This window comes from Sarcophilus harrisii, chromosome 1 (genome assembly GCF_902635505.1).
Source record: "Sarcophilus harrisii chromosome 1, mSarHar1.11, whole genome shotgun sequence".
NCBI lineage: Eukaryota > Metazoa > Chordata > Mammalia > Dasyuromorphia > Dasyuridae > Sarcophilus > Sarcophilus harrisii.
The window spans coordinates 62,818,849-62,827,888 of record NC_045426.1 but is presented as its reverse complement, the minus strand read 5'-3'; positions in this window follow the sequence as shown (position 1 = coordinate 62,827,888).

Sequence of the window (9,040 nt, the reverse complement as noted above, 5' to 3'; positions counted from 1 at the left end):
GTGACTCTATTGATGGTACACAATATAGGACTCTAGGCAAAAATAATGGAGTGATTTGCTATTTCATCTCCAACTCATTTTATAAATGAAGAAACAGGGTTAAGTGACTTGGCCAGGGTCACCCAACTAATAAGTAAGTGTCTGAGATTGGATTTGAACTCAGATAGAGGAATCTTCTTGATTCCAGGCCCAGCACTCAGATCACTGGACCACCTATGTGGCCATCCTTATAAAATTCTTTCTGATTGCTCATCTATATTTAAATTTTTATAGTTCCCTTGACTCCCTTGTTTGTATTTCAAAGTTTCTACTTAGTTCTGGTCTTTTCATCAGATTTGTATAGAAAATCCTTTATTTCATTGACTATTCATTCTTCTCCCTGGAGGATTTAACTTAGTTTTTCTAGTTAAGTTATTCTTGCTTGAAAGCCTATCTCTATTTGCCTTTTGAAATTCCTGATTCTAAGCTCTCTCTAATTTTTTATGCTAATGGCTACTTGACACTTGAACTCTTGACAGTTAAACTTGAACTTTTTTCCTCTGGCTTCTTACTATATTTTATCTTTGATTTGAATTCTATGGATTTTGGCTACAATAATTCCTGGGAGTTTTCATTTCTTTCTGGACAACTGTTTGTTTCTTTCAGTATTTCCCTTTGCCATCTTGTTCTAATGTGCACTGATATTTTGTTTACAATTTCTTGAAATATAATATCCAGGCTCTTTTTTTTGGCACTGATTTTCAAGTAGTTTAATGATTCTCTAATAATCTTTCTTTGATCTGTTTTCTAGGTCACTTGTTTTAGGCATAAGATACCTGAAATTTAATTTATTTCATTTTAAAAACATTTTTGACTTGTGTTGATATTTGTCATCCCATGAAATCAATTTATCCTTGGTTCATTCTAATTTCCAAGAATTCTATTACTGGGTAATATTTTCCATCTTTCATACTATGCTATTCTCTTTTCAACTTTTTCCTCTGTAACTCTCATTTCTTTTTTTAAAGTTTATTTGTTTATAGCATTCATTTGAAAGTAAGAAATATGATATCCATGATTAGTGAGAAGTCTTTTCATTTCTTTTCCAATTCTTTTCTTCTAGTGTTCTCATCTCATTTATAATATTTTCAAACTCTTCAAAAATCTATTGCTTATGGATAGGCCGAGTGAAAATAATAAAGATGACAATACTCCCTAAACTAATCTATTTATTTAGTGCTATACCAATCAGACTTCCAAGAAAATATTTTAATGATCTAGAAAAAATAACAACAAAATTCATATGGAATAATAAAAGGTTGAGAATCTCAAGGGAATTAATGAAAAAAAAAATCAAATGAAGGAGGCCTAGCTGTACCTGATCTAAAACTATATTATAAAGCAGCAGTCACCAAAACCATTTGGTATTGGCCAAGAAATAGATTAGTTGATCAGTGGAACAGGTTAGGTTCACAAGACAGAATAGTCAACTATAGTAATCTAGTGTTTGACAAACCCAAAGATGCTAACTTTTGGGATAAGAATTCATTATTTGACAAAAACTGCTGGGATAACTGGAAATTAGTATGGCAGAAATTAGTATACCGTATACCAAGATCAAAATGGGTCCATGATTTAGGCATAAAGAATGAGATTATAAATAAATTAGAGGAACATAGGGTAGTTTATCTCTCAGACTTGTGGAGGAGGAAAAAATTTGTGATCAAAGATGAACTAGAGACCATTATTGATCACAAAACAGAAAATTTTGGTTACATCAAATTAAAAAGCTTTTGTACAAACAAAACTAATGCAAACAAGATTAGAAGGGAAGCAACATACTGGGAAAACATCTTCACAGTTAAAGCTTCTGATAAAGGCCTCATTTCCAAAATATATAGAGAATTGACTCTAATTTATAAGAAACGAAGCCATTCTCCAATTGACAAATGGTCAAAGGATATGAACAGACAATTTTCAGATGATGAAATTGAAACTATTTCCACTCATATGAAAGTGTTCCAAATCATTATTGATCAGAGAAATGCAAATTAAGACAACTCTGAGATACCACTATACACCTGTCAGATTGGCTAAAATGACAGGAAAAAAATAATGATGAATGTTGGAGGGGATGCACGAAAACTGGGACACTGATACATTGTTGGTGGAGTTGTGAATGAATCCAACCATTCTGGAGAGCAATCTGGAATTATGCCCAAAAGGTTATCAAACTGCATACCCTTTGACCCAGCAGTGCTACTACTGGGCTTATACCCCAAAGAGATACTGAAGAAGGGAAAGGGACCTGTAGGTGCCAAAATGTTTGTGGCAGCCCTCTTTGTAGTGGCTAGAAACTGGAAAATGAATGGATGCCCTTCAATTGGAGAACGGTTGGGTAAATTGTGGTATATGAATGTTATGGAATATTATTGTTCTGTAAGAAATGACCAGCAGGATGAATACAGAGAGGACTGGTGAGACTTACATGAACTGATGCTGAGTGAAATGAGCAGAACCAGGAGATCATTATATACCTCAACAACGATACTGTATGAGGATGTATTCTGATGGAAGTGGATTTCTTCAACAAAGAGAAGATCTAACTCAGTTTCAATTGATTAGTGATGGACAGAAGCAGCTACGCCCAAAGAAAGAACACTGGGAAATGAATGTAAACTGTTTGCATTTTTTGTTTTTCTTCCCGGGTTATTTTTACCTTCTGAATCCAATTCTTCCTGTGCAACAAGAGAACTGTTCGGCTCTGCACACATATATTTTATCTAGGATACACTGTGCCATATTCAACATATATAGGACTGCTTGCCATCTAGGGGAGGGGGTGGAGGGAGAGAGGGGAAAAATCGGAACAAAATGAGTGCAAGGGATAATGTTGTGAAAAATTATCCTGGCATGGGTTCTGCCAATAAAAAGTTATTATAATAAAAAAATAACCAAACCTATTGCTTAATTTCTTTTAGGAATTCTAATTGATTTTGTGGCCAACCTCTTTTTTGGGGGGAAGGGAAGGGTCAGGACTTGGCTTGTAGGTGTTTTAGAGTTATTTTCTTCTAAATATATAATAATTTTTCCTTCTCCTCCTCCTCCTTTTCCCACCTTTACTTTCAAAATTGGGGTTTTATGTTAGGGCCAGGAGTGTTCTGGTATTGTATGATCCTACCCAGTCTTATATGACACCTTACTACTACATCCTCTGGGTATTCTCTGTGTTCCTCAAGAATTTCAGGATTTGAGCTAAGAATTGCAAACTTTCAGGAGACCCTATGTGCTCCTCACAGTGGTAATGGAACCATTGCATGGTAGAGCTTTCCAGGCTCCAGAATCTATTTTGGATCTAGGCAACACAGCTGCTGATGTACCTATTGGTAAGGGAAGCTCCAGGAAACAGTTTCTGGCCCTAACACTATTCGTACTGGAGCAAGCAAGGCAATCCAACACGCTTTTTTTTTTTTTGTCTTTTTAAAATTTTATTAAAGCTTTTTATTTACAAAACATATGCATGGATAATTTTTCAACATTGACCCTTGCAAAATCTTCTGTTCCAAATTATCTCTTCCTTCCCCCCATCCCCTCCCCTAGATACCAGGTAGTCCAATACATGTTAAATATGTTAATATATATGTTAAATTCAATATATATATATATATATATATATACGCATATTTATACAGTTATTTTGCTGCACAAGAAAAATTGGATCAAGAAGGAAGAAAAAACTGAGAAAGAAAACAAAATGCAAGCAAACAACAACACAGAGAGGGAGAATGCCACATTGTGCTCCACACTCTGTTCCCAAAGTTTTCTCTCCGGATATAAATGGCTCTCTTCATCACTGGTTTGAATCACCTCATCGTTGAAGAGAATCACGTCTGTCATAATTGATCATCGTATAGTCTTGTTGTAGAAGTATATAATGATCTCCTGGTCCTGCTCATTTCACTCAGCATCAGTTCATGTAAATCTCTCCAGGCCTTTCTGAAATCATTCTGTTGGTCATTTCTTACAGAATAATATTCTTTAACATTCATATACCATAACTTACTCAGCCATTCTCCAATTTATGGGCATCCACTCATTTTCTAGTTTCTGGCCACTACAAAAAGGGCTGCTACAAACATTTTTGCACATGTGGATCCCTTTCCCTCCTTTAAGATCTCTTTGGGATATAACCAACATACTTCTGAGAGGCAAAGAGAGACTAAGAAGAAAAAGGAATTGAGGAGTCCACAGTCATCTTGGAGCAGAAGACTCCAGCTAAAGACAGTCACCCCGAAAGACACTTTAATTCCAACTTCCCTGATGTTTTTCTTTCTTTCTTTCTTTCTTTCTTTCTTTCTTTCTTTCTTTCTTTCTTTCTTTCTTTCTTTCTTTCTTTCTTTCTTTCTTTCTTTCTTTTTTTCTTTCTTTCTCTCTCTCTCTTTCTTTCTTTCTTTCTTTCTCTTTTCTTCCTTCTTTTCTTTCTTTTTTCTTTCTTTCTTTTGTTCTCTCTCTGTCTTTCTCTCCTTCCTTCCTTCCCTCCTTCCTTCTCTTTCATTCCTTCCTTCCTACCTTCCCTCCTTCCTCCCCTCTCTCCTTCTTTCCTCTCTGTCTCTGTAGCTGTCTCTATCTGTCTGTGTGTCTGTCTTTCTCATAAGATGAAGGATAGGGTTTCAGAGAAATCTAGGAACACTTGAATGAACTGCTGTCAAGTAAAGAGATTATAACCAAGAGAATAATTTATACAATAGCAACTTTGAAAGACTTAAGACTTTTAATCTATACAATGATCAACACAATTCAGAGGACCAATGATAAAACATCAACTTACCTCATGGCTGAAAGGTGATGGCCTCAGAGTAGAGAATAAAACATATATTTTAATATGGCCAATATAGAATTTGTTTTGCTTGACTATCAGATTGGTTATAATGATTTCTCTTCTTTTTCTTTCTTTTCAATGATGGTGTGAGGGAAAAATATATATATTTTTATTAGGTGGATGAAAATTAAATTTAAAACAGAATTGATATGAAAAAAATAATATTCTAAGACTAAAGAGAAGAGAACTACATGGACTTTTGTAATCATTATATTGTCCCTATATTAAAATGGGATAATTGCTGTAAAAGATTATTATAAATATACATATATACATATCAAAATGTGTATGGAGATAGACATACATATAAAATATAGGAACTAGATGGCACAGTGAATAGATTGCTGAATTTGGAATGAGGGAACCTGAGTTCAAATTCAGTCTCAGATACTTAGGTGTACAATCTTGAGCAAGACATTCTGTTTTCAACTTCAAAATGAGGATAACAATAGCACCTACCTTAGGGGTTGTTGCGTGAATCAAATGAGCTATCTGTAAAGTATTTGATGCTGTGCCTGGCACATAGTAGTGCTATGTAAATGTTAGCTAGTGTTATTAAAAATATCATATCATACACATAGCTATATATCATGCACATATATCTATGTACTAAAGAATACTGTTTATATATGTTTATATGTTTGGGCTAGATAGTTCAAATCTCTTTTTTTCTTTCCACTTTTCTTGGAATATCACCTTCTAATGAACTTAACACCATGAATTCCTTTGCTGATAGTCTACTTTTGCTTTATCCTGCAGAGCTTGAGGCCTTCTAGACATTTTCAGGCCTACTACAGACAGTGCTATAAATTTACTAGCTACCCCTGTGACTTTCCTTCCACTCCCCACTTCCCTTAATTTCTTGTTTGTTTGTTTTTTTATCTTAAGCACTTAACCCAATGCCTGACACATCATCACAATTATAATAGTCAACATTTTTAGAGCAGTTCAAATGCTGTACCTATGTTAATCTCATTTGATATTCAAAACAACTTCATGACGTAAATGCTATAATTATCACCATTTTATAGGTGAGGAGAAACTGAAGGATGATGGGGTAAGTAAGCCCTAAGTTTTTGTGGTTTTTTTTTTTTAAATCTTTAACTGACATTTTTTACATCATTTAATTGAAAATTTCCCCTAAATCTTCTCTCTTTCACTTTTATAAAGAACTAGCCAAGATTTTTTCCTTTTTTTTCATCTTTGAAGACATTTACTATTTATTTGTTTTTATTATTATAGCTTTTTATTTATAAGATATATGCATGGGTAATTTTTCAGCACTGACCCTTGCAAAACCTTCTGTTCCAACTTTTCCCCTCCTTCTCCCCATCCCCTCCCCCAGATGTCAGGTAGACCAATTCATGTTAAAGTATAAGTTAAATACAATATGTAACATTCCTACAGTTTTTTGCTGGAAGAATGGGTTTGAAATAGGTAAAATTAACCTGAAGGAAATCAAAAATGCAGGGAACAAAAACAGAGGTTGGAAATCTATGTGTGGTTCCTCATTTAGTTTTTCACTTGTAGCTGGTTCTATTCATTACTGCTCTATTGGAACTTATTTGGTTGATCTCATTGCCGAGGATGGCCACGTCCATTAGAATTGATCATCATATGATGGACCAGGCCATCCTCAGCAACAAGATCAACCAAATCATTTCCAATGGAGCAGTAATGAACTGAACCAGCTATGCCCAGAAAAAGAACTCTGGGAGATGACTAAAAACCATTACATTGAATTCCCAATCCCTATATTTATCACACATGCATTTTGATTTCCTCCAAACAATTACAATATTTCAGAGTCTGATTCTTTGTACAACAAAAATAACATTTGTCATGTATAACTTTTGTATCTAATTTATATTTTAATGTATTTAACATCTACTGATCATCCTGCCATCTAGGGAGGGTGGGGGAAAGAAGGTGAAAAATTGGAACAAGAGGTTGGCAATTGTTAATGCTGTAAAGTTACCCATGCATATATCCTGTAAATAAAGGCTATTAAATAAAAAAAAAATAAAAATAAAAATCTTATTAAAAAAAGAAAAAAAAAAGAATTGATCATCATATAGTATTGTTATTGAAGTATATAATGATCTCCTGGTCCCGCTCATTTCACTCAGCATCAGTTCGTGTAAGTCTCTCCAGGCCTTTCTGAAATCATCCTGCTGGTCATTTCTTACAGAACAATAATATTCCATAACATTCACATACCACAACTTATTCAGCCATTCTCCAATTGATGGGCATCGATTCAATTTCCAGTTTCTAGCCACTACAAACAGAGCTGCCACAAACAGTTTTGCACATGTGGGTCCCTTTCCCTTCTTTAGTATCTCTTTGGGATATAAGCCCAGTAGTATCACTGCTGGATCAAAGGTATGCACAGTTTGACAACTTTTTGAGCATAGTTCCAAATTGCTCTCCAGAATGGCTGGATGTAGTCACAATTCCACCAACAATGTATCAGTGTCCCCGTTTTCCCACATCCTTTCCAACATTCCGCATTGTCTTTCTCTGTTATTCTAGCCAATCTGACAGGTGTGTAGTGGTATCTCAGAGTTGTCTTAATTTGTATTTCTCTGATCAATAATGATTTGGAGCATCTTTTCATATGAGTAGAAAGTTGCAATTTCTTCATCTGAAAATTGTCTGTTCATACCCTTTGACTATTGGAGAATGGCAGTAAACCCTAAGTTACAGAGCTAGTAAAAACCTGAGGCAGGATTTGAACTCATGTCTTCCTGACTCCATGATATAAACTTTTCTTACCTCCTACTGGCATTATTTCCATAATGCAAAACAAAACGATACAGTAGAGTACAGCATGATATAATGCAACAAATAGTTAATAAGCAGCTACTAAAAGGCCCTTAGAAAGGATTAAAAAGTAGGCCTGTATCCTTAAATAGTTTGCAATTTAGCTAACTGTATGGCCACTCATGTAGTTATGAATATACACCGTTGCTTTCTTAATCATCAAATGTTGGCCTTTTCTTTTTTTTCCCCTTTTTCTTTCTTTTTTTTTGGGGGGGAGGGGGGAGGCTATAGGGGTTAAGTAACTTGCCCACACAGCTAATCAGTCACAGCTAATAAGTGTCTGAATTTGAACTCCCCTTCTGTCTCCAAGGGAGTCAGCTAGCTATCCCTGCCTTTATTTAATCCTCATTTTTCTTGGATTCCTTGCAGTCTATGATACTGTCAATCACCTTTTTGGAGGAGATAGTTTCTCCTCTCTAGGTTCTTATGCGACTGTTCTCTTTTGGTTCTGCTCCTACCTACCCATTTATTCCATGCTTCAGCCACCCTGACCTACTTATTCTGAACACACAACTCTCCTTTCTCCTTTATACATGTCTGTAATGCATTTCCTCTTTCTCTCCGACTCCTAGAATCCCTGGTTTCCTTTAAATCTCATCATGAATGTCACTTTCTTCCAAACGATTTTCCTCTAAGGGTTCTTGTATCTCTATTTGTATGTATTTTATATTTCTTCATACATTTATATCTTCTCCTTATAAAGTATAACCTCCATTAGGACAGGGACTTTTTTGAGGGATGTCTATGTGGATATCTTCATAGCCTAGCACAGTGACTGGCAGATAGTAAGCACTCAGTAATTGCATGTTAATTAATTGAATAGATAAAATACAGATTCCTCTTTTTGGCATTTAAAGATTGAAAGTCTATCAATACTAGGCTCTAACATTTTTTATTATTTAAATTTATTTTTTCTAAATGACATGTTAAAAACAATTTTAACATTCTTTTTTTTTAAATTTTGAATTCCAAATTCTCTCCCTCCTTTTCCCTCTTGAGGAAGACAAATAATTTGATATATATTATACATATTCAGTCATGTAAACATTTTAATATTAATCATGTTACAAATAGGTGGTTAGGTGGTGTGATGGATAGAGTGCTGGGTCTGAAATCCTGAGTTCAAATCTTGCTTCAGATCATTACCAGCTGTATTATGCAGGGCAGATCCCTTAAACCTGTTTTCCTTCATTTCTTCATTTGTAAAATCATCGGGAGAAGGAAATGGTAAACATTTCAGTAAGAAAGCTTTAAATGTGGTCAGAGAGTTGAATATGGCTCAACAACAACATATTACAACAACAAAAACAGACTCCCTCTTGCCTTTTCTTTCAAAACAAAATTCCAAGAAAAATA